At 48.0% G+C, this 27372-nt stretch overlaps 1 protein-coding gene and 1 non-coding gene across 2 annotated transcripts in view; both read left to right on the forward strand.

The window, feature by feature from the left end:
* The window catches only part of LOC138796917 (beta-1,4-galactosyltransferase 1-like), a 226130-nt gene that overhangs the window by 89170 nt on the left and 109588 nt on the right, over positions 1 to 27372 (forward strand). The gene's annotated exons all lie outside the window — the stretch shown is intronic.
* Positions 4805 to 4992, forward strand: LOC138797994 (U2 spliceosomal RNA). Its single transcript, XR_011364065.1, has one exon. It is a non-coding gene; the product is annotated as a U2 spliceosomal RNA (small nuclear RNA).

The following is a 27372-nucleotide window of genomic DNA, read 5'->3' on the forward strand; positions in this document are numbered from 1 at the left end:
TGCTTCTCACTGTCACTGGGAGAAGCTCCTCCTGCCTGCAGCTGCTACCTAGGACCACCACAAATTCTACACCAACAATTTTCATATACATCTAAGTAAATCTAAACAGATTATACTCGTTAACATTCAAATATTTTACAACCCCCTGGAATTCTATTTATGATCCTGACCACACCAACAGTATATCATCTATATCCTGCAAAAATAGTATAATTGTAGATGCACTGGATTTTCTGCGCCAAAGATTTTACAGTCTTTCTATTCAGCCAAATAGAGAGTAGCAAAAGTTGGGGCTACCAGCATCTTCATCGCCATTCCAGCCCACTGACAGTATCACTGGACAGCGAACTGTAAGGTGTTATGGCCCAGCACAAATTGGAGCACTACACTGATACGCTGTATTTACGGACCGTGCACGGAATATAAGAATAAGGCTTAATAATGCGCAAAACTAGAGATGAGCGTATTTACAGTAAAGGCTATGTTCACACAACGTATGAGACCAGCCGTTCCGTGACCTGGCCGGGTCCCGGATGATCTTTCTGGCCGTAGTGTTCTGATGTGGGGGCATCAGCGCACGCCCGCATCAGAACTTGCCACTGCACACAATGAAGCAAGCGGCCGGAGCGGCTCGCTTTATCGTGTGAACTGACATGGGTTTCTACGGCTGCAATTCATTGAATTGCGGCCACAGAAAACTGACATGTCAGTTATTTGCGGGTCCGCATGGGATCCAGGCTGGAGCGTATACGATGTGTATATGCTCCGGCCGGGATCCCATTGAAGTAAAGGCAGTGTTCACAGGCACATAAAGTACGGCCATTGTTGCCGATGGCAACAACGGCTGTACTTTTACGTAGTGTAAACATAGCCTAATTATAAAGCGAGGCACTTCGTTATTTCTGCAATTAGCTTCCGCTTCAATTAGCCTGCTGCCTTTTAACTCAGTGCCGCTCCTCCCTGGGTGCGGGGTAAAGCTTGATCCAGTCCTAGGAAACTGGAAGAAGTTTCCCAGGACTGGGTCCAGCTTCTCCCATTACCTGGGGAGGAGCGGCAGTCAGTTAAATAGAAGCAGGCTAATAAGCCGATTACAGAGATAACAAAGCTATTTGCTTTGTTATTGCTGTAAATTCCCTTATCTCTACGCAAAACCTTAACTCCACATTTATGGTGGGATATGTTATCATATATAACAAAAAGGATTCAGAGAAAATACAGCTGTATTATGTAAATTATGGCTGTAATTTGCATTATATGGCTGTCTAAAAAGATGTCTGAAAAAAAAAAGGTAAAAAAAACTGGTGTGAATAGAGCCATAGCATGTAATGGACATGATACATGCCACAACGATGGGAGTTTCCCCAAAAATAAGACATTCCCTGAAAATAAGACCTAGTAGAAGTTTTGCTCAATTGCTAAATAAAAGACCTCCCCCAAAAGTAATACCGAGATAAATTTGCCATTCTGCTGTGGCCCGGGATGCTGGATAAGGTGTTTAGGCAGCAGGTGATATCCACCTCCAGACACATGGGCACTAATCCTTTAAGAAGGGGTAGAGTAGCTTGAGGGTGCAGGTGCAACACAAATAAGGCGACAGGGTCCAAAGCTTTACTTATAGAAACTTCAGTGCAATAGCAATAAAAATATACCAGGCTTGTCACAACAACATTTTGTCCGAAACGGGTCGTATTTTTTCTTGTAAACATCAATGTTTTTTATAGATTGTATTTTTTAACATGTTTTGAATAAAGACTCTGGATTTTACTATTTTTGGAGCCGGAGGATATCCTTTATCTATCTGCATTGCCTTGAGCTACCAGGAGTGGGCCCGTTTATCTGTGCACAGTGCACACTGTCTATATGGTAAGCTAACCCAAATTGTTTTGCCACAGCTACTGGGACACTAGACTTCTTTTTAGCCCGCTGTCATTGTCCCTGCTGTGCTAGACAAGTATGCAGTTCACACTGTTCACCATCACCCAGCCTCGCCCACCGGGCGGTCCTGGCGCCTTTTTGAGCACTTTCAGAACTGACTGTTTGATACATTATACGATCTCATGAAGGGATTTAACTCCCAACACGCGTTATTGCCATTTTTATGCATGATTTTATACTGGTTTTTAAAAAAAATAAAAAAATCAGCTTCTTCATTTTTGGCAGCACCAGGAAATCCATCCAGGAATCCCTTTTTTTTTTTTACATAACTGTACTGTAATATTATATGATGACTGCCCAAAGGGGCCTTTACTATATAGGAACCTTTCTATTACATAGGGGCACAGAGCATACCTTACTAATATGTTGGGGCACATGGAAGCCTGACTACAATATAGGGGCACAGAGGGGCCTAAGAGACCTTACTACTCACGAGACCTAACTACTATGTGCTGGAGGAAGGAGCCTAAAATGTTTCTCTGGCAGATTCTGGAGAGAGGATTCATGGCCGGGAGAAGCCTTCAAAATTGCCTGGGCTAGATGGAGGTGATATCCAGAAGCAAGAGAGGTTCAACCATTAAGGTCAGCGCTTGCTTGCTTCTCGTTCCCCCCTAACTGCCGGCACTATAACACACGCCGAAACAGAGAGGGTGAGTGCGGAGGGGGGCCTTTAGAGTTTGCCTTTAAAGGGGTTTATGTGAGCAATAAAAATAAACAGTGCACTTTCTATGTGATGTCCCACCACTGGTTGCTGTTCCTTGGCACCTCTGCAAAGTTTTCTCTTAGGATAACAAAGTGGGAGATGCACTACCTTATTTTCCTCACTGGGCCACTGGGTGTCCCCACTATTTCTGTCTTCTATGCAGTTTTAGAGTCAAAGGGTTGTGTTGTACCATGTGTTTCTCTACTGACCAGTCACAGGTGCTCTTTCTTCTTATCCTATCCTATCCTTCTCTCTCACACACACTCAGCCCCCCGACTCACAGGAGGGTTTAGATTTGCCCCTATAGAAGGAGTTAACCTGGTGAAGGAAGTGAGTCAGTTCAGACTTAGTTTTCAGAGTGAGAGGACACACAGACACCTAGTTCCTGTAGAAGTTAAGCCAGGGCCTGGCTGTGGCCAGGAACCCTGAAAGGGACCAGAGACAGCCGCAAAGACTTTATTCTCTATGCAAGCAACTACCACAGTTATGCAGTGATAAGCTCCACTTAGGGGAGAGAAGCCACCTAGGACAGCCCTAGCCCATGCCTGGAACCTCTCAAAACTGTGCAGGGCAGTCTCCTGATATAAGAGGAGCTGACCCCAGTAGGACAAAGCTACCAGAGTAAAGGTCTACGTATCCTACCGCACAGGGCAGGGCGACTGGGTAGTCTTGGAAGTCTGCTATACCCAGATAATCGACGACTGGGGCTCATACTACCCACCTAGGACCGGCTCTATGCAACTAGGGGACAGAAGACGGTCAAATTATAGTCTTAACGTGAGTACAAGTATCACTTCTCTCTTCTTATGTACACTCCTGTTTTGGCAGAGCCTATATTCTACACTGGGCAGGGCTCCTCTGGCAACTCCTCTCCTCTGGCAACTCTTTTCCTCTTTCCTCTTCTCATAACAAAGCACTTCCTACTACAGAGCACCTACTTCTACAAGGCACTGGTTCTCCTCTACTGTCAGCAACTACGTTTCAGTATCAAGATTTGCACTACCTTTATTAAGTGTACTGTTCACCTGCAACTTTGTTCAGTAAAGTGTTCTATTTTTATACTAAATGCATGGGACTCTGTTTTATCTACCTGCACCTTCACCCACCACTGTTTCCCTTGGGTTATATTTCCTCTTTCTGTACCGACATTCCAAAGGGGTCTACTATCACTCCAGGTTACTGTGACAAGTGCCCAAGGGACCCTCAATACTCCTTGAGGTTACCGATCATTTAGGGACAACAAGCCAAACCAGCCAAACAGGTATCAACATCACACTTGTGAACACCTACACCCGAGGTCCAGATTCCATCACAGAACTGGCGTCACGAGTAACATCCCACACAGCATTGGCCGAGTACCACACCTACATAGTATATGAGAGCACTCCCTATATACATTCTGGTCTCATGTCCTGTTGATTCTGATGACACTAAATCTGGGGGAAGGTTCGCCGAAAGCAAATTCTGCACAGGGTGCCATCTTCTCTAAGGCTGACCCTCCGTAGTGGCCAAGACTCATACAAATAAGAAATAGCTGTGCACCATGGAGGGGACTCTCAGGGGCCCAATAACAGTAGTGAGAGCACCACTATGAAGAGCTCTTCTAAACCATTTGCAAGTATGCTTTAAGCTCAGAAGTAACTTTGCCTTGCTCCTGCTTAACACATACTATGTTACCTGTGACCTGAAAAAAATAAATAAATAAAGAGGATGTGTGGGCTTCTTTTATGAGTAAAATTTATTTTAATTGTTGGTGGACAATGTCACCTAGATAGGGCTTCACAAAGGTAATTCGGCAATGTGCAGCAGCCGCTGTGTTTGATGCTGCAGGGAGCGCCACCTATGCCAAAGGGCCGTTTTCACCACTGTGTGAGGCCACAGCTAAGGGGCACCACTAGCAACCCCACCTCCATCCTGGACCTCACTCAGCAATGATCGACAGAACCCCAGAACACACTCAGCAATGATCAACAACCCCCCCCCCCCCCCATTGCAGTAATCAACAACAACAAACCCCCCACCACCACCACCAACAAACACACACACTCACTCCCGGACCACTCTCAGCAGTGATTAATAGCACCATTCCTGCCTCCTCCTCATCTTTCCCAGATTGGTATTCCCCCAATTTGGATTTACATCATGTGCTCTGACAACACTATGTTTTTAACTCTAAAGCAGCTGTGCTTAATAGGTCATATCCTAATATCTGTTCTTATTAGTTTATTATCTGATACGTCCCTGGCGACCATATATTACATGGATTTTTAGAACAGGGAAATGGAAAAAGAGCTTGCTCTGTCATCTCAAGGCACTGAACTGGTATTGCTGTGCTTCCAGCTTCAGCAAGAAAAAAAAAATCTATCATCTATCTCCCTGCCTACTGAAATAGAAAAAAAAAGCTGAAATGAAGCTTGTAGATATCTTTTTGTGGTGCAATACACAGTAAATGCAAATGTATCCCTGAAGCAGCAGGGTCACAACAACAGAACAAAGAGCTGGAATTTCCATTTTATAAGGCTAAACAAATGTTGAGCATAAAAAAAATGTAAATTACAAAGTGTATATGTGATGTACCCCTCCAGTGGTGTGGAGGAGGTGCGGCCGGAACTTGCCACATGTTTTAGTGTGGTGGTCGCTATGGTGGTCGGCTGAGATATAACTGTGCCCAGTGATGTTATGTCGTGACACCAGTGCCGGGCAGTGCTTTTATTTTAGAGGTCCGGTGATACCTTGTTCCACTCGCGGTGGCAGCGAGTGGATAAGTGCAAGGGAAGCCGCGGGGAGATGCGGGGCGGGTAGATGCGGGGGGGGGGGCAGGTGATCGCTAGACCATGTAGGCAGCCCATAGGGGAGAGTTCATGTCAGCTAATCTTTGCCTTCTATTACATGGAATGATTATCGTCCGCATTGGCTGAATACGGCCAATAATTGTTCCATGTAATAGGGCCTTAAGGAGGGTTGAGTAATGGTGCGTTTACACAGAGAGAAATATCTGACAGATATTTTAAGCCAAAGCCAAGAATTGATCTGAAAAGAGGAGAAATCTCAGTCTTTCCTTAATTACCTCTGTTCCTGGCTTTGGCTTCAAAGATAAATCTTTCTGTTTAAACGCACCATTATGCTAAGTTTACACGAGGCGATTATTGGCCCGATCGCACGATTAACGATTTCGAAGTAACAATTTTTTTTTTATAACGATCAGCGTTTAGACGGTACGATATATCGTACGGAAAAATCGTTTTGCGATCATTTTACGATCTCGCGCCCGCAGCCCGGCCCGCCCGCAGCCCGCCCCCCCGCTCAACCACAGCCCCCTGCTCCGCCCCGATCGCCACCCCCGCCGCTCCGATCGCCACCCCCGCCGCTCCGATCGCCACCCACGCCGCTTCGGTCGCCACCCCCGCCGCAGCTCCGATCACCCCCGCCGCCCCGGCCACGAGCATACGTTACCTGCTCCGCGTAGCAGGTCTTCAAATCCCCGGATCCCCTCTTCAGCTATCCTGTAAATCCTCCACTACGTCTTATTTTTGGGGAAACAGGGTAATAAAATTAAATACAATACAATAATTCAATAAAACATGACTAGGGGTATGGCAGATTATGGGGGGTTACCTAGAATGATAACTAAAAACACCCCACACCCTCACCCCTACTTTACCCCCTCCCCACAATACACCTCCCCTTTACCTTAAATGAAGACATGACACCTGCTAACGTTGGAATAATGGCCACAGCAGCCTTTTATTTAACAAAAATAACATGTCATAATATATAAACAATACTATTTAACCCCTGATAACTCCCACCCAACCTAACAATATACCCATCAGGGAGGTCATGGATGGCCCAGCAGCAGTATGAACTATAGGTCCCCCAGTCGCACCGCGCCGATTCAGGGCTGGCAAATATGCCCCAATACTGCTTCCCAGAGAACAAGTATTCCTCTGCCTAAGCGGTAAGCCCACCAACCATGCCCCACCTCCCTGCAACCTAAAGGAGAGGGGATTGCCACCTTCATCATCTCACCTCCAACACCTCCTCACACAGTTCCATCCACGACCACCCCTCCGCCACCACGAGCGAGCTCGACCCCTTGACCTTGCGAGTCCTGCCACACACCGACCGTTTTCTCCAGCCCATCCTGAATGTCAGAAGACCACAGATCCATACCCACCCCATTAAGGTGCACCCCGTCACTGTACATAAACCCCCGATCCGGGACTTCCAACTCCCGGTGGCGGACCACAATGCCCCAGTTGCCAGCCACAAAACGAGACACCTCACGGTTAACCCGCCCTCTCGCCCTATTCAATTTCTCAACTGAGCGCGCTTGCTTCCACACAAACTGGGCCACCATTTCGGACCACACGACAATCACTCGGGGAACAACGACCACAGGTCGCACTTGATATCCCTAATCGGATCCCTATAGGATCTGACGCCCAGATCGTTGCCCCCGATGTGAAGTACCAGAATATCAGGGGCCTGTCCAACCTTGAATAATAATGGACCTCAGGCAGCACTCCGCTCCACAGCATACCACCTATCCCCATCCAATGGACGTGCACGTTGGCCCGTGGGAAACCCAGCTGCCTTCCCTCCGCCCGGATGTCAGCACGGCACGCCCCCCCTCCGAACATATGAATGGCCGAGAATCCACACCAAGCATGCCGGGTCTAAAATAAAACACAGAAAACAACAACAGCATGAAAACAACACCCCTTAAGCAAGCACGCCACCCCCACCCCCTTTTCTAATTTAAAGTAACCGGACATAAGACCAAAACCTAGCGGATTCCCACCTACCAATCTACTACAGATTCACCCAACCCCCAGCAAACCGCCTCTGTCGCCGCCCCAATCCAAAACGAATGGGAAGCGAACCGGAATACTGCCACAAACTGAAAGCGCGAGAGCGCTCTCCCATCCCTATGAATCAAAAAGGAACCCCCAGCACCCCTGGGTCGGACCGCACTAAACAACCGCACTCTCTCCACTGGGCACACCCCCGAACCGGGAACCGCATACAACAGCACCCTCCTACCCCTGCCCGCCTGATCCGTCTTAGAGCACCGCAACCAACAGGACACCCAGTCCTGCCCCAGCACCACATCCTCCAGCTGCATCCCCCCATGCACCATGCGACCGTCGATATCCCCTCACCGCCTGTCGAACTACGAATTCCTTAGTAACATCTCGCACACCGATCAACTTAAACCAATATGCCAACCCCGACAGTCTCCGAACCATCCCTGCAGCCGACACCCCGGCCCCAAACAAATCACCAATAAAACACAATAACAACAGAACGAGCTCACCATGCACACCGTCCACCCCCCACTGCCCACATAAACTCAGCCACTCTTGCCACGCCACCGAATGACTCCGCCACGTGCTCCCCGATACGGCCTGCTGCATCAAACCAAACGCTGTCCGGATGCCACCACCCATAAACAGCTCGTAACGGGCTTCCCCTGTTGTTCCGCCTCCGGGGCCAACATACGGAACCGATTGAACTGCAAACGAGAAAGCGCATCAGCTATAGAATTAGCAGTCCCCGGCAAATGCCGCGCCAGCACCCACGCATTCAGCTCCAGTCCTCGCAACACCAGTCGACGCAGAAGGCGAACCACCGGCGGTGAAGAGGCCGTCAGACTATTGACAGCCTGCACCACCGCCATGTTGTCGCATCAAAAGCGGACCCGCTTGTTGCGAAACCTGTCACCCCACACTTCAAGCACCGCCACAATCGGAAACAGTTCTAACAGGGCCAGGCTACGGACCCACCCATTCTCTTGCCAACCATCCGGCCACTCCCCAGCAAACCATTCACCACCCAGATACGCACCGAACCCAACAGAACCAGACGCATCAGTGAACAGATCCAGTGAAACGGCCATTAAAACTCCCTAAGAACTGTGCCCACACCTGCAAATCAGCCTTGTGATCCGCTGGCAACCGTATCCTATGCAACAGCGAACGCACCCCCGCCGTGGCCTGCGCTAGTTGGCGACAAAAATGCTCCCCATTGGCAAAATTCAGCTTGCCCAGCAGTGATTGCAATTGCCTCAGACGAACCTTGCGCAATTCCAAGAAACAACCCACCAACCCCCGCAGCTCCACCAATTTATCACAAGGAAGTCGGCACTCCATTGCCACCAAATCGATCTCGATGCCCAAAAAACGGATGACCGTAGCCGGGCCCTCCGTTTTTTCCGGTGCCAATGGAATGCCGAACCTGCGGGCCACCTGCGAGACCGTATGCAACAGAAGAGAGCAACAAGTGGACTGCGCCGGACCAATGCACAGGAAGTCATCCAGGTAATGCAACACCGACTGCAGACCCGACTCCCTGCGCACGACCCATTCCACAAAGGTGCTAAATGTCTCGAAATAAGAGCAAGAGATAGAGCACCCCAAAGGAAGGCAGCAGTCCACGTAATACGCCCACATACACCCCAGCAGATGGAAATAGTCAGGATGCATCGGCAGGAGTCGAAAAGCAGCCTCAATGTCCGTTTTGGCCATGAGCGCCCCCGGCCCGCACCGTCGCACCCAGTCCACCGCCTTGTCAAATGACACGTATGAGACTGAGCAAACTTCTTGCTCAATCCCATCGTTTACGGACAACTCCTCCGGATAGGACAAATGGTGAATTAACCGGAATTTATTAGGTTCCTTCTTAGGGACCAAACCTAAAGGAGAAACCCGTAGGTGGGGCCACGGCGGGTCCATAAACGGACCCGCCATCCGCCCCAGGGCCACCTCCTTACCCAACCCAACCCCACTCGCACCCACACCACTCAGACCAAACACAGGCGACAAAGACGCAGGCAAAACGGACATGGACCGCAACTCACCAGGCTGACTCGGGACGGACGCCGGAACAGCCGCGACAGAGGATGCTGGACGCCTCGGAGGATCACTGGCGACTTCACCTTCTTCCAAGGCCTCGTGGTCCTCCTCAGATGAAGAAGCCCTCTGGCCCGCGATGACGCCCCCGGCGCAAGGGGCCGAGCTCCCACCTTGCCCCTGCGAGTTAGGGCTGCCGCTGACCGGGGAGACAGCCGCTGAAGACGCACCGCGGTATGCACCACGACGCCTGGACCGCCAGACCTCCATCCGCACCTCCGCTGAACTTGTTGGCAGGGGTGCCCCCCCTGGGAATCCTTCTCAGGCCAGCGCCGGGCCCGGGCGCTCGATTTTGCCCCACTCTTCTTGTGGGGCCTGTAGGAGGACTCGTTCCGTCCTCTGACTGCCCCCTGCATCAGCCGGTGGGAGGGGCCAGCCGCAACAGCTCCTGAAGCAGAAGCCGGCACCGACGAGGCAGAGGCTGCTGCACGTGCCTCACTCCCGGCACCGGAACCCCTCCGCGCTCTGGGATTCCTCCCAGCAGCCCTGCCGGACTGGTGAGGAGAGGACCGGTCAGCAGGGGCTGGAGGGTCCTGGATAGGGCTCCCTACGCGGCGGGAGTGGCGGGGCAATCCGGGGCTCAGCCGCTCCGGCGGTGTACGGGGGGCCTGGGAGCTTGCCGCCCCCCCCCCCCCCGCTCCCCCAAGTACCTGAAGAAGCTGCTCCATGGCGCCTCGGCCTCCCTCAGGGAGGCAGAGAAGGCTTCCTGGTCCATCCTGTAGCTGGGCAGCAGGTCGCTTCAGGTCCGGGACACGAGGAGCTGGTGAGTAAAAAGCCCCTCCCTTTGTACCCTCTGATCTGTCCCCTCCCTGATGCTGTCCCTTGCCCCCCTATTGGTCCCCTCAAGTGTCCCCACTCCCCCTACTCCATCCCCTTTCCCTCAGCCTGACCATGCGCTACCCTCATGCTCCACTAAGCCCTAACCTTGTTAACCCCCTCCTGCCCACCCCTTCATGTCCGGGCTGCAGCTATACTGCGCCCGCTTACGCCCTCCCTATAAAATCAACTGTTCATTCCTTGCTCATCATGGAGTCCCACAGGGTTTGCGACAGGGGCATCACGTTGAATAGTTCAGCATACAGTATATAGCTACAAGTGTCACTGCCAATCTAGCAGAGTGTTACAGCATGTATACACAATGCTGGCGAAGTGCACCCACTGAGCCCTGAGAGACAGTTAAACGCTGGACATAAGATGGTAAGACAGGGTCAAAGTAAATGCTCGTTTGTCCAGGGGGAATTAGATGTAAAATGTAAAGGGCATTGGTTTCACGAGCACTTCTTACCTGTCCTGGCTGTTTAGATGTCTCTGGAGCGATTGATGCAAAGTCTGTTCACGTGGCAACGTGATAATGTAAGCTGACATAGCGTAGTAAAATAACAGACTCCGTCTTCAGTGTATCTCAGTCCCTCCGTCTACTAGCGGTATGAAACTTGTAGTGCGGGGCCCCGACTGTATGCAGATGACTTTGTGGCAATTCAATAATATTCTAGTGATGTATAACTTGGTCAGACGCCTTTTAAAGTCACGAGCTTCTTCTTGGCTAGGAATAGTGTAGGGTATTGCATGCCTCTCTTAAATAGTGTTCAGTAATATTGAGTGACCTCTGCATTGGTTGCCGCCAGTGGATTAAAAAAAGTTAACGATTCCCTTTCCAAGCGTTCTCAGTCACATCGTGCATAGAAGTCAGTATAGTTTCATACCCTATAATCACATATATTATACCCCTCTTGTGTAGGGGTTAAATGAATCAAGATTATATACAGTACAAGTATAATAACAGTATTATAAATCGATACAAATAGGATGAGAGGATTATCGATAAATAAATCATAGAGTTCGGATAAACAAAGTATTCATGTGTATATACCAAAATCTGAAGGCTGCTACCTTTAGTAGAAGCCGGAGTGCATGTGAATTGTCATTTCAATCTATAACAGGTATCTGTATCTGTGTTGACAGCCTCATAAGTAATGAATGTGGATAGTCGTTGTCTGTACTGTATCAATGTGATACTGTCTACTTGTCAAATAGAAAATATGTTTTTATCACAGCCCCTAGTGTTACAGTGGGGGGCTATGTTCACACTACGTAAGTCTCCGGACGTAGCACGTTCTGTGTAAGTAGACTACAGGCGTAAGTTCGCGGACCGTACGTAGCCGACCGCAACTTCCGTAAATCCCCGGCCGGAATTTAACACATATATGTCCAGCCGCATATACGTGTTAAATTCCATATGTAGTGTGAACATAGCCATAAAGTAACTGGACAAATAGGCCTCCAGATCTGGTTCTGGCGCTGAGAAGCAGCCTGGTACATAAATGTCTGTGGGTGCCAACAGTTTCATCCAAAATCCGATGAACCCAAACAATTCTCCCTCAGCATTTAGGCCACTAGGCTGTAGACTGCCGAATGCAAAATGTCATATTTCCTTTGCTGATATTATTTGGAGGTTCTGCGACCTGGACTTTCAACTGTCCCTTTGTCCTTCCTATGTATTTTTTCTCGCATTTGCACTGTAATATATGTCATGTCCAAACCAATCTTTTTGTGTTTTCCTCTTGTAGACACACCATGTCCAATCTGACATAAATATCTTTCATCCAGTTCTATGTGACAAAAAAAAGATGCAAAATAATAAAGTCTAAAATCAGGCATTGCAAACCCCCCCTTTTTCACATGGGGGCAAAACTGCAAATATTTTAACCTAACTCGTTTCCTCCCCCAGATCAATTCATTCAGCAGCCGCTCGAACTTCTTATTATATAACAAAATTGGCGCTGCGAATAAGTAAAAATTGATCTGGGGAGAACTATCAACTTAACCAATGCCAATCTTCCAGCTGTTAGTAATACAATTTTCCCCCATATTTTAATTTTACTTTCCAATTTTTTTAATTAATGGAAGAAGATTATAATTAGTATATTTCAAGTGGGTCCTTACCTACTCTGCCAATGGCTCTATATAAATGCAGAAGGAAAAATTGTGGAACCTGTCACACTGAAAATCCAATTCAACCTGCAGGCATCATGTTATGGAGCAGGAGGAGCTGAGCAGATTGATATATAGTTTTTTATGAAAAGTTCCAGGATAACTTGTCATTTACCCATGTAAGTCTTCATTCATTCTGGGCTAAGTAGTCACATGGGTGGTCCTATTCAGAGATTGAAAGCTCTGTGTGTGTGTGTGTGGGGGGGGGGGGTAGAAAGTGCTGTCAATCACTAGGACCACCCAATTGACTTCTTAACTCACAATATGTAGAGTAGACAAGTAAGTGGCCCTAGTCAGTGATTGACGACCTGTACACTTACATACAGATAGTTGTCAGTGTTTGAAAAGGACCGCCCACATGACTACTTAGCCCAGAATGAGCAGAGATTTACATGGGTAAATAACCAGTTATCCTAAAACTTTTCCTACAAAAATATATATCAATCTGCTCAGCTCCTCTTGTTCTATAACAATATGCCTGCAGATTGGGCAACATTTTCAATGTGACAGGTTCCCTTTAACTATAATCTAATGTTGGATCTACGTACTCTTTGTGGTTATGTCAGAGAGTTGTCTGATACACTCTGCATTGTATTTGTCTGTATCTTGGATTTTAACAACACCTCCCTTGTCAGCTGGTTGTATTATAATATTGTTGCTAGTTTATTGGCTTGCTTTTCTTGTTAGGTAATGGTGCGTTTACACAGACAGATTTATCTGACAGATCTTTGAAGCCAAAACCAGGAGCAGACTATAAACAGGGATCAGGTCATAAAGGAAAGAATGGGATCTACCCTCTTTTTAAATCCATTCTTGGCTTTGGCTTTCAAAATCTGTCAGATAAATCTTTCTGTGTAAACGCACCCTTACACTGTTTTAGTTCTTATTATTGGTCTTTAATGACCTTAACAGGGCCGGGACAAAGAGTAGGCAGGGGTAGGCGATGGCCTAGGGCGCCAAACGTCAGGGGACGCCATCTGGATGGGTAAGTAATTTATTTACCCATCCATCCTACCCCCCGCTAGCCCCCTGCCTGTCTGCCCGCCCTGCACTGTTACATACAGCAGCAGGAATAGAGTGTCCAGGAGGTGTAAAGGACCTTTGATGACATCATGCCCATGTGACCAGTGTGGGAGGAGCTATCTTCTTTTGTTAGGCTCTATGAGGCAGCTAGTTTCCTAGGCTGTTTATGAGGCAGTGAGTGCAGTGTATAAGATCAGCAGGAGGTAAGCAACATTGAGGGCACTGGTCAGCAGGGTAAGGGGGGGGTGTGCATAAATATGAGATGTTCTGCAGGGGGGGGTGCATAGATATGAGATGTTCTGCAGGGGTGTGTTGGTGCATAGATATGAGATGTTCTGCAGGGGTGTGTGGGTGCATAAATATGAGATGTTCTGCAGGGGTGTGTGGGTGCATAAATATGAGATGTTCTGCAGGGGTGTGTGGGTGCATAAATATGAGATGTTCTGCAGGGGTGTGTGTGCATAGATATGAGATGTTCTGCAGGGGTGTGTGGGTGCATAGATATGAGATGTTCTGCAGGGGTGTGTGGGTGCATAAATATGAGATGTTCTGTAGGGGTGTGTGGGTGCATAGATATGAGATGTTCTGCAGGGGTGTGTGGGTGCGAGATATGAGATGTTCTGCAGGTCAGGGGTGTGTGGGTGCATAGATGTGAGATGTTCTGCAGGGGTGTGTGGGTGCATAAATATGAGATGTTCTGCAGGGGTGTGTGGGTGCATAAATATGAGATGTTCTGCAGGGGTGTGTGTGCATAGATATGAGATGTTCTGCAGGGGTGTGTGGGTGCATAGATATGAGATGTTCTGCAGGGGTGTGTGGGTGCATAAATATGAGCTGTTCTGCAGGGGGGGGGTGCATAGATATGAGATGTTCTGCAGGGGTGTGTGGGTGCATAAATATGAGATGTTCTGCAGGGGTGTGTGGGTGCATAAATATGAGATGTTCTGCAGGGGTGTGTGGGTGCATAAATATGAGATGTTCTGCAGGGGTGTGTGTGCATAGATATGAGATGTTCTGCAGGGGTGTGTGGGTGCATAGATATGAGATGTTCTGCAGGGGTGTGTGGGTGCATAAATATGAGATGTTCTGTAGGGGTGTGTGGGTGCATAGATATGAGATGTTCTGCAGGGGTGTGTGGGTGCGAGATATGAGATGTTCTGCAGGTCAGGGGTGTGTGGGTGCATAGATGTGAGATGTTCTGCAGGTCAGGGGTGTGTGGGTGCATAGATATGAGATGTTCTGCAGGTCAGGGGTGTGTGGGTGCATAGATATGAGATGTTCTGCAGTCAGGGGTGTGTGGGTGCATAGATATGAGATGTTCTGCAGGGTCAGGGGTGTGTGGGTGCATAGGTATGAGATGTTCTGCAGGGTCAGGGGTGTGTGGGTGCATAGATATGAGATGTTCTGCAGGGTCAGGGGTGTGTGGGTGCACTGTTATGTGATGCTCTGCAGGGTCAGGGGTGTGTTGGTGCACTGTTATGCGATGGGGAGAGCGGCCTCTTGTGACCGCAGGTAACTCTGCCACAAGAGTGCAGTGAAGAGAAAACGCATGGCCCAGGTGAGTTTTTTTTTTTGTTTGTTTTGGAGAATTACTGTTATATGGGAAGGGTTAGGGAGCACACAGGGGTCTATATATAACTGGAGGAGCACACAGGGGGTCTATGTATAACTGGGGGCAGCACACAGGGGGTCTATGTATAACTGGGGGCAGCACACGGGGTCTATATATATAACTGGGGGAGCACACGGGGTCTATATACTTCTGGGAGAGCACACAGGGGTTCAATATACTTCTGGGAGAGCACACAGGGGTTCTATATACTTCTGGGGAGCACACAGGGGGTCTATATACTTCTGGGGGAGCACACAGGAGATCTATATACTTATGGGGGAGCACTCAGGGGGTCTATATATTTCTGGGGGCAGCACACAGCAGTCTATACTATATTGGGGCTGCACAGAGGGGCTTTACTACAATACTGGGGCACAGGGACACCTTAAAACTATGGGGGCACAGAGGAGTGTAACTACTATATAGGAGTACAGAGGGGGCTAACTACTGTATGTGTTGGAGCCTAAAATGTTTCTCTGACAGATTCTGGAGAGAGGATTCACAGCCAGAAGGGAAGGAGGATGGAGGGAAAAAGAAAATGTGACAGATCGGAGAAGACGGCCCATGTGAGTCGCTGGATGTAACTGCACAGTTATAGGGTTGTAGTGATAGGGGTCATGGTGTGGCGGTATTATGGAATGGTATCATTGGTGATATCTTTCTGTTCTGTTCAGTGCAGTTTTCATGCAATATGTAATCACTGTATGGTGGAAATAGTGTTATAAGGTAACTACTGTATGTATTGGGGCTCTTAATACAGTGTGGGGGTACATTCAGGGTATTATACTGTGTGAGGAGCACCAATACTAATGGGGGGGGGGGGGCGCCATTTGCCTTCTCTGCCTAGGGCACCAAAACTCCTTGTCCCGGCCCTGGACCTTAAGCACAGCTCCAACAGCTTTCTGAAAAGCCTGTATGTATGCCTGTTAGGGTTGGTTTCAACCCTAGTGGTTGTCTCATAAAATACTAATACTGATTTGCGCCGTCTGCGTCCTGAGAAGGCGTTTATCAGCCCTTTAATTCTATTGTTGTAAAAACTGTTAGTGTGGGATAAATGAAAAACTATCTGGTACAGCTAAATTGTATTGAAGTTAAATGGCTACTACAATGCGTAGCGCAAAGTGAAGAGGACATGATTGGGGATACAACGGGTGCTTCCGAGGGACGTCCAGTATCGCACGCATCCACCATCCCTAGCTTTATAGGACAGTTGTGCAGCGGGTGGGGTACACAACTGTTAAGGCCCGATCAGCGTGACCAAGTGTTACGATAGATGGCGGAGAGTGCTTCTAGTCATTTATCCACTAACCAGTCATCCACTCACTCCAGTCTTGAGGCTAGCCAAGAATCTGACACTCATGCATCCAAACCTGCACAATTAGTCCATCATAGTTATCCCACCCTTGCCCACTCCGAGGAGCTCTTTTCAGGGTCCTTTTCCCCAATTGGACAGTGTTCAAATACTTGATGAATCCTAGGGGCTACCTAAGGATTTTATCTGTAGTGATGCACAAAATCTGAAGCATTCACTATGTCCAGTTCATTTTGCTGTTGTGGTCCAGCAACCTGAAGTCATGATGACTGACGATGAGGAGACCCAATTGCCGTTAAGCCAAACAGTTGACATGCTCAGTGTGCAAGAGGAGCAGTAGAGTGAGGAGATAAAAGAGGAGGGGCTGGACGATGAAGTGAACGACCCGACCTAGCAAGGGGTGAAGTCCAGTGGGGAAAGTAGTGGAGGTGTAGAGGCCCGCTCAGCACCAAAAAAGGCGCAAAGAGGCTGAGGGATGTCCAGAGGTAGAGGATAGAAGAGTCATCGAAGGCAAGCCAAAGTCACCAGGGCCACCAAACTTTTCCCCGAAGCAGCCAGTCATGCGAAGCTCCCCCTTTGAGGTCACGCAGTTCTTTAGTGTGGAGGTTTTTTAATGTTTGTGCGGATGACAAGCTGAGCGCGGTGAACATGCTATGTCACTCCAAAAGTAGAGGCTCGGAGAAGAGCAACTTGACCACCCGGCCATGCGACGTCAACTGGAAGCAAAGCACTGGGCTCAGTGGGAAAGAACAAACGCAGCGTTGCCACTGCTGACTCTTCCCCTGTTCTCTCTGCTAGCACTACAGTTCAGACCACCGGCCAGGACACCTCGCCATCTGCCTGTGCTTCGGCCACTTTGGGACCTTCTTTAGCTTCCCCTTTGCATGCGTCTGCTCCTTTGCCGGCACTGTCATGCGTCTCTTCACAGCAATTGTCCATCACTCAGTCATTTGATCGCAGGCGTAAGTACGCCTCTATTCACCCCTCTGCCCAAGCCTTAAACTGCCACATCGCCAAATTGCTGGCCATGGAGATGTTGCAGTTTTGGCTTGTGGAGACGCAAGCCTTCAGTGATCCCATGGCAGCTGCTGCACCTTGGTATTCCGTCCCTAGCCGCCGCTTCTTTTCCAGGTGTGACGTCCCTGCCTTGCACCAGCACGTGTCCCGTAACATTGGGCAAGCCCTGAGTTACGCGGTTAGCGCGAAGGTCCACTTGACCACCGACGTGTGGACAAGTGCTTGCGGACAGGGACACTATATCTCGCTGACGGCACACTGGGTGAATCTTGTGGAGGCGGGTACGGGGTCTCAAGCAGGGACAGCCTCCCTCGTCCAACCTGTCTAAGATTGCCAGGACGGGCTCTGAAAACCCCTCCCTCTCCTCCTCCATAAATTCGTCCTCAGTGGTGAGCTGGAAATGCTGCACAATGTCGTGGGGAGACATCAGCAGGCCGTGCTCAAGCTTATCACCCTGGGTGATAAGAAGCACAGTGCCCCAGAGGTAAAAGATGCCATCTTGCAGCAGGCAGAAATTTGGCTGTCACCGCTGCAGCTGGGACCAGGCATGGTTGTGTGTGATAATGACCATAACCTGGTGACAGCTCTGGAGCTTGGAGAACTCTAACACGTTCCATGCCTGGCCCACGTTTTTAATTTGGTGGTGCAGTGCTTTTTAAAGACCTATCCGTACTGCCGGAGCTACTGGTGAAAGTGTGGCGCAGCGTTTCTCAACCGGAGTGCCGCGGCACACTGGGGTGCCGGGAGAACCCGCCAGCTTCTTGGGATGCACAAATCACTTTGATGTTCTGCCCGCACAGTGAGCGGACGGAACATTAAAGTGAGTAGAATGTAGGAGCAGGACCTGTTAGCACTTCATACCTGCAGCCTATGGGACTCCGGGACGTGACCTCTCTGGCAGGAGTGATGATGTAACGTTATCACGCCTGCCGGAGTTCCCCTCCCTGTGGCTCACAAGAAGAGAAGAGGAGAGTTGCTGCCTGCAGCCACACAGCGTGGATTAGGTAAGTAGGATGTTTGGTTTTTTTTAGGGGCACCTCTGGGGGCATATTAGTTCATGGGGACACCTCTGGGGGCATTGTTAGTTCATGGGGGCACCTCTGGGGGCATTATTAGTTCATGGGGGCACCTCTGGGGGCATTATCAGTTCATGGGGGCACCTCTGGGGGCATTATTGTTTCATGGGGCCACCTCTGGGGGCATTATTAGTTCATGGGGGGCACCTCTTGGGGCATTATTTGTTCATGGGGGCACCCTTTTTGGGCATTATTAGTTCATGGAGGCACTTCTGGGGGCATTATTAGTTCATGGGGGCATTATTTGTTAATGGGGGCATTATTAGCTCATGGGGGGCACCTCTGGGGGCATTATTAGCTCATGGGGGGCACCTCTGGGCATTATTAGTTCATGGGGTGCACCTATGGGGACATTTTTAGTTCATGGGGGCACCTCTGGGGGCATTATTAGTTCATGGGGGCATCTCTGGGGCATTATTAGTTCATGGGGGCACCTCTGGGGGCATTATTAGTTCATGGGGGGCACCTCTGGGGGCATTATTAGTTTATGTAGGCCCCTCTGGGGGCATTATTAGTTCATGGGGGCACTGCTTGGGGCATTATTAGTTCATGGGGGCACCTCTGTGGGCATTATGTAGGAGCAGGACCAGTTAGCGTCCTGCTCCTACATTTACTCCCATAGGCCGCCGGCACTTCAAACCTGCAGCCTATGGGACTCCGGGACGTGACCTCTCCGGCAGGCGTGATGATGTGACGTCATCATGCCTGACGGAGTTCCCGTCCCTGCGGCTCACAAGAAGAGAAGAGGAGAGTTGCTGCCTGCAGCCACACAGAGTGGATTAGGTAAGTAGGATGTTTGTTTTTTTAGGGGCACCTCTGGGGGCATTATTAGTTCATGGAGGCACCTCTGGGGGCATTATTAATTCATGGGGGCACCTCTGGGGGCTTTGTTAGTTCATGGGGGCACCTCTGGGGGCATTATTAGTTCATGAGGGCACCTCTTGGGGCATTATCAGTTCATGGGGGGGCACCTCTTGGTGCATTATTAGTTCATGGGGGGGCACCTCTTGGGGCATTATTAGTTCATGGGGGCACCTCTGGGGGCATTATTTGTTAATGGGGGCACCTCTAGGGGCATTATTAGCTCATGGGGGCACCTCTGGGGGCATTATTAGTTTATGGGGGGCACCTCTGGGCATAAGTTCATGGGGGGCACCTATGGGGGAATTTTTAGTTCATGGGGGAACCTCTGGGGGCATTATTAGTTCATGGGGGGCACTTCTGGGGGCATTATTAGTTCATGGGGCACTTCTGGGGCCATTATTAGTTCATGGGGGCACCTCTGGGGGCATTATTAGTTCATGGGGGCACCTTTTGGGGGGCATTATTAGTTCATGGGGACACAGCAGGGGATACTACATACAGGGGGCATCCCACATTTCTACTCGCTTTACTGCACATATCACCAGACAGCGCAGTTACTTTGGAAGCCTACAGGAGTAAGAAAGGAAAAGAAGTTGCTAGAAATGTGGGGAGCATAAATTGTTTGCCTCGCTGGTTCTGAAGAGATGAAACGTAGCTGGAAGAAATCATCATGGAGGACTGGACTGGATGGAGAGGGAAAGGGAAAGTTATGCCTCAGATCAAAGAAGACATCACCTGTGAGTCACTGTATGACAGTTTTCTTATTTTGTAGAACATTATTTAGTAGGTAATTTTTTTTTCCAAGGGGTGCCCCGAAGTGGAAAAGGTTGGGATGCACTGGTGTGGTGCCTGTGCCCCCACTTTTGGAAGTCCACTGTGGCGCTGGAAGTCCACTTTTAATCCTGCAGCGCTGTGTCTAACGGCTGGGGCTTACATTTGTATATGCATTAGGCTGGCACCACCTCTCTGTCTTTCCTCCCCACCCTCCTCATCATTAGGAATAATCCAGGAACATTTACTGCTGTTTGAGCTTTGCACAGGTGTATTAACGATCCAGCCCATATTCATTATACATACAGGTGGGGAATAGGAAGCAATCTGCCTGGAGCATTCCTAATGATGAGGAGAGTGGGGAGGAAGGACGGAGAGGTGGTGCCAGCCTAATGCATATACAAATGTAAGCCCCGCCCGTTAGACACAGCGCTGCAGGATTAAAAGTTGTTTTTATGACAATAACTGCATCCCCTGCCGAACAGACCCCAGGACAGATCTTGGATTAAAAGCAGCTATCCGAAGGTACAAGTGGTTTGGGGGGAGACAGATTGTGGGTACAGAGTCACTTTAAGGTCTATAGGTTTGGAAAGTTTGTAACTGAATTGAAAGCTGGTTTATTGATCGTACCCAGAGAGTGGTGGTCAATGATTCCTACTCTGAATGGTCTCCGGTTATAAATGGTGACCCCAAGGGTCAGTCCTGGGCCCCCTTCTGTTTAACTTGTTTATTAATGATATTTAGGATGGAATTAACACCAGTGTTTCTATCTTTGCAGATGACACCAAGCTTTGTAGTACAGTATAATCTATAAAAGATGTTGCAGGCTGACTTAGACACAGGCTGACTTAGAGTGTTTGGGCTTCCACTTGGCAAATGTTCAATGTGGATAAATGTAAAGTTATGCACCTGGGTACTAATAACCCGCATGCATCATATGTTCTAGGGGGAGTAATAACCTGCAGCATCATAAGTCCTAGGGGGAGTTACACTAGAAGAGTCACTGGTAGAGCAGGCTCTGGGTGTACTTGTAAATAATAGAATACTGAACAGCACACAATGTCAATTAGCCTGAAGAAAAAAAGGTTCAAACTCCGTAGGTGACAAGCCTTCTTTACCACGAAATGTGAAAACACCTATAAATCTAGGACCCAAACAATTGTGTAAAGGACCAATTATACACATGGGGAACCCAAAATGAAGATTAATAAAATCCAAAAAGCTTTAATTAACAAATACAAGTTTATTAAGTCAATCACAGAAAACAACACTAAAAACAAGACCTGGGGAGGTGGGAGACCAAGTTGCCGGGACAAGTTATTATAAAGTGCTAGTACATCCAGAAAATGTTGTAAAATTTATAATTCATCCAGCATAACGTGCATAATAAAGTGACAGTGCCAGTTGCTACAGTACGCTGATAAGAATCACATGTAAACAGACAAGTCCATATGGATGACAAGAAATTACCAGTCTATAACTCAGGTCCCAGTCCACTAGTCCCCCACCTCACACTCCAACGCCGTTTCGCTCTCCAAGCTTCGTCAGGGAGCAAATGTTCAATGTGGATAAATGTAAAGTTATGCACCTGGGTACTAATAACCCGCATGCATCATATGTCCTAGGGAGAGTAATAACCTGCAGCATCATAAGTCCTAGGGGGAGTTACACTAGAAGAGTCACTGGTAGAGCAGGCTCTGGGTGTACTTGTAAATAATAGAATACTGAACAGCACACAATGTCAATTAGCCTGAAGAAAAAAAGGTTCAAACTCCGTAGGTGACAAGCCTTCTTTACCACGAGAACAGTGAATCTATAGAACACTTATCTCAGGAAGAACTGTCACAATAAAAATAGTGGAGGGCTTCAAAACATGCTTAGACAAGTTTTTAGAACAAAATAACAAAAGCGTAAGTAGTAGCAGGGGCGGACTTGTGCAGCAGGTTCAGTTGCACAGAGGCCCAGGTTAATAGAGGGGCCCGCCAGGCTCAGACTCTAAAGTGTCAGCTCAGCATGGCACTTGCCTGTAGTGGGCCGCCCAGGCAACATCAGCACCTGGAAAGTTTTGGCCCCCTGCTCCTGGGGGGCCCACTTAGTCACTGGATGCTGTGCCCAGCCGGGGCATACCTTGTGTGAGGAGGAGAGCATGTAATGACCGGGGCTTGAGGGATTCTGGAGGGTTATGGTGCAGGGACAGGTCTGTGAAAAGGAGCAACAGCCGCAGCTCTAACAGTGAGTGATTATTGTCAGTGTGTCTGTGCGATGCCCTGGCCCCTGGGGGCCACTTCCGCAGTGCTGGTGTTATGAGCGGGCAATGACCGGGGCAGCTGCAGGGGTTATACTTGTCACGGTATAGGCCTGAGGGCGGCACAGCTATAGAGCCAGTCTGTGAAATCTGCGGGTGATGATGGGCATGCGATTCTTCGCTGCACTTATTCAGGGCACCAGTTAGTGGACACCAATGCCAGGGTTCAGTAACAGCGGTTTTATTATAGATGAGGTAACTAGTAGCAACAGTTCTGTCCGGATGCAACCGGGTATATAGCAGGCTTTGGCAAATAAAGCAGGAGTGGTGCTGCATAGGCTGTGAGAATACGTGCCGGATGATGGGAGTAGGAGTATGAGAGAAATAGCGTTGCTGGGTGGATTAGCTTGAGAATAATACTTGCTGTGAATCCTTGTAGCGATGAGGAGAAATAACAGAATGACACCCAGATGAGAGAGAAGACACTTGAGCAGGCAGATACAGCCGAAGACTTGAATATAGCAGAGCACCTGATCCACACTTCTAGTGGTGAAGTGGGAGCTGCAGAGAAGAAGCCCAACTCCTCTGAGGCAGGAGAGGGACAACACACATCCTCCTTGCTTGGAAGCAGGGGGAAGACTCACTTGTTAGGAGGAAGTGGGAGGTCACATGGTTGCTCCTGGCCAGAGCTAGTCGGCCATTGGAGGAACCATGGTTACAGGTCACGTGATCAACAGCCTTGCATACCACTGTACAATGCAATAATACACAGGAATACATGAGAATACACATGAGAATGCACATTACCAGAGAATACTAGGGGAAAACCAGCAGCAGTTGCAGTGCAAACCCTTACCAGAACAGGCATTGACACAGCAAGAGAAATGGCCATAATAGGAGTAGTAGTCTGCATGTTCTGGGACACTGCATCTGTCAGGCTGCTGGAAGTTGTAAGATAGAGGGTGGACTGTGTAAGAGAGAGACCCCCCCACCCCACCCCTTTTGATGCTGATGTTTATGCCTTTTTGCCAATAACTGTGCCCCCCCCCCTGCAGCATAGTTTTATATTATTTCATCTCCCCCTAAGCAGCCACATACAGTACATGTATCGCACCTGTGCAGCCACATACAGTACATGTATCCCACCTGTGCTCCAACAGTGATTAAGGGCACCTTTGTTCTATACCCTTTTAGTGCTATTCTGAGATCAATTCCACACTTCCTATATATTTTAATTTCCCACAAAGCATCCAGTGTACATTGCACCTTGGACCCTCCAGGTACAACAGATGCAAACACTGCAATTCTCAGCATTTACCGCAGTCCATAGCCCTCAGGATATGCTGGGATTTGCAATACAAATGAGTAGATAACTCAAGGGGCTGTCCTCTCGGAAACTACAACTCCCAAAATTCTTTAAGAGCTTCATAAGTGTAAGGCAATGTGAGAGTTGTAGTTATTGTTATTCCGGGAGTTGTGGTCACAGATACATCAGTACAGGATGGGACGAGGTCAGCATGTCCTTTTATGATAGGTTCTTCATTTGGATGCTTCTTATGATCAGTTCTATTGGTGGGCCACAGGTACCCCAGTCCCCCACTGGGGCCTGCACAGACTGGAGTACAGTCCCTTTGTGGGCCCTGGCATCTGTGCTGTAGGACCAGGACACATGTACCAGATACCCTGGCGTACTTATGTAAGGCAGAAAGGTGAAGATACGAATAGGTTATGGGGGCCCAAACACATTTTTTTGCACAGGGGCCCTCTGTAGTCTGTGTCCGTCCCTGTGTAGGAGTATACAATTTACTCATCAATTCCCCTTCCCTATATCCATCCTCCACTTAGTTAAACTTAAAGGAGAAGTCCAGCAAACATTTTTATTAAAGTATTGTATTTTCCCTCAAAAGTTACACAAATCACCAATATACACTTATTATGGAAAATGCTTATGAAGTGCCTTTTTCCCTGCACTTACTACAGCATCAAGGCTTCACTTCCTGGATAAAATGGTGATGTCACGACCCGACTCCCAGAGCTCTGCGGGCTGTGGCTGCTGGAGAGGATGATGGCAGGGGAACACTGAGGGACACAGGGCAATAAAGGGACACTAAGCATCCCTCTGCCATCATCCTCTCCAGCAGCCACAGCCCACACAGCTCTGGGAGTGACATCACCATTTTATCCAGGAAGTGAAGCCTTGATGCAGTAGTAAGTGCAGAGAAAAAAGCACTTTATAAGTATTTCCTGTAGTAAGTGTATATTGGTGATTGGTAAAATTTTGGGTGGCAATACAATATTTTAATAAAAGACTTTTCCTTTAATGGACATGAGTTTTTTTTCAACCATACTAAGCTCAAAAGACAGAAAAAAATCAGTCACTCCTTTGCTATACAAGGGTGTTTGTTTGCCCTAACAAATCAGGTAAAAAAGCTGTGTGAGGGTGGGAAAAAAGAACCTTGGAAGGTTTATCAAGGAGATCCACAGTATATTTATGTGACCCATCCTTTTTCTCCCACGCTATGTTGTCACCTTTAGTAATTTAGTAATTTAAATGTAGTAATTTACTAGCAAGTTGTAATGGTGGGAATGTAATAGAGAATGTGTCTGCAAAGTTGGCAGGGATGTGGACACCTAGATATTTAAAAGAATTAGGCTTTCAGATAAAAATACTAGTTCTGCATAAGCTGCTGAGTAACAGAAGCAGACCACAGTATATTCACTTTAACCCTTACCTCCAGGCAAAGAAGGGGAGGTGGGGGGGAGCAGTTAAAAAAAAAACTGTAATCCGGCCTTGAGGAGTTCTCAGGCCAGACCGTAGTGGGGAAAGCATGGTCAGTGCAACTGGGGTGATGCACATGGAGTTTTATAAAGATATTGTCGCCAACATGGCTAAGAGGCTTTTAAGTAAATGGGGTTATCCTGCGAAAATCTTTTTCTGTCAAATCAACTGGTTTCAGAAAATTATATAGATTTGTAATGTACTTCTATTTAAAAATATTGTCTTCCAGTATTTATCAGCTGCTGTATGTTCTGCAGAAAATGTTGTTTTCTTTTCAGTCTGACAGTGTTCTCTGCTGCCACCTATGTCCGAGACAGAAACTGTCCAGAGCAGTAGCAAATCCCTATATAAAACCTATCCTGCTCTGGGAAGCTCCTTTCTCGGACAGTGGTGGTAGCAGAGAGCACTGTGTCAAACTGAAAAGAAAACAACATTTCCTGCAGGACATACAGCAGCTGATAAGTATGGGAAGACTTGAGATTTTTGAATATAAGTACATTACAAATCTATATAACTTTCTGAAACTAGTTGATTTGAAAGAAAAAGATTTTCACTGGAGTACCCCTTTACAAGTGTGGTGTCCCACTAGGGGTGTTACTGCTATTCACACCCTTCGTAAAAGTCTGTACTTTTTGTGGTCCTGTAGTACTAAAAGATGACCAATAGATGTCACTGTGTTTTGTATTGAAGTGTGAAAGCTGTACGGCTGAAGTATCTAAAAGGGTTATTGTGTGTATATGTGTACCAGATTCTGTGAACCAGTAGGATCCTTCCTTTCTTCTGTCCTATCACGTCTCCCCTTTTTAATCTTCTATTGCTCTCTTTCCACCCAACCACAGCGCACCTTATATGCTGGTTAGGAAGTTAGTCCCTTGGGTGAAGGAGGAGTATTAGTTGTGCTTCTGTGGAGAAATGATGCAGCCCAGATAGCTCTCCAAAGTAGTCCTACCTGGGCCCTGGCCCTCTGCCAGGTCCCCTTGACAGAGAAGTCGCAGTCAGTACCCCACATGGGTAGGACGAAGGCCAGAGCCCTCTTACAAACTTCTTTCTTGAAGTACCTGTATCGCGAGTGATGCAGTACTAAACCCTTCAGGAGAGGACTAGCCAACAGATCATCTCAACCCACGCCGAGGACGAGGAGTTATAACAGTGCAGGACAGTATCCATTACAAAGCCAAAGAACTAGGATCTGTTCCGGGTGGAGCAAAGTTACTGGAAAGTCTATGAACTCCATCTTGCAGCGAGAGTGTTAGCCAGGGAACCCTCAGCACTCTGTTCATCCCAGGTAACAAGGTCTGGGACCTGTGTCACCCATTAGTACGGTTATGCCAAAACTAGTGGGCATAAGGTGGTGTGAAGACTATATGAAAGTCAATACATGTGCACAGGTCGTCTTCTTTTTCCTTTTCTTCTACAAGTATTCCTCTATACACTGTAACATCCTGGCGGAATCCGCTTGAAGTCTCTGTATATTCCATAGTGTGCACATACTGTACCCTTATACTTTAACCCCTCACTGCATCAGAACATAAATGTACATTCTGATGTGGGTAGGGGGCTTCAGAGAGGGGTCACTCGGCTACCCCCATCTGAGCCGTAGTGCTCCCGGCTGCTATTAGCCTGGGATTGCGGATAGAACTGACAGCTGCATTTAAAATGTCTCTAAATAGCCTTCCCCGGTGTCCTCCTTCCTCTTACCGTCCCAGGCCTCAGCACCGGAATGATGCTGATCTCGGCCTGGTAATCTACAGATTTGTGCTGCAGCAGCCCAGAGCATTACAGCACTGATCCAGTGCTGTATAATGGATACTACACTGATCTCTATATGAGATCAGTATAGTTGTATTAGAAATCCCGTCCGCTAATAAAAGTTAGAATCACCAACCTTTCCCCATTTTATAAATAAAAATAAATAAAACATATTAGGTGAAATTGGGAAAAAAAACTCTGCAATTTGGGGGGGGGGGGGTCCCTGTTTACCTTATGCACTTTACAGTAAAACTGACATTTTATCTTTATTCTATAGGTCAGTTTGAATACAGCAATATGCATTTTATATAGCTTTTCTAATGTTTTACTATTTTTATTAACAGTAAAACCTTTTTTTTGCAAATAGGTATGATTACAATG

The sequence above is a fragment of the Dendropsophus ebraccatus genome, chromosome 7 (genome assembly GCF_027789765.1).
Source record: "Dendropsophus ebraccatus isolate aDenEbr1 chromosome 7, aDenEbr1.pat, whole genome shotgun sequence".
NCBI classification, from domain to species: Eukaryota; Metazoa; Chordata; class Amphibia; order Anura; family Hylidae; genus Dendropsophus; species Dendropsophus ebraccatus.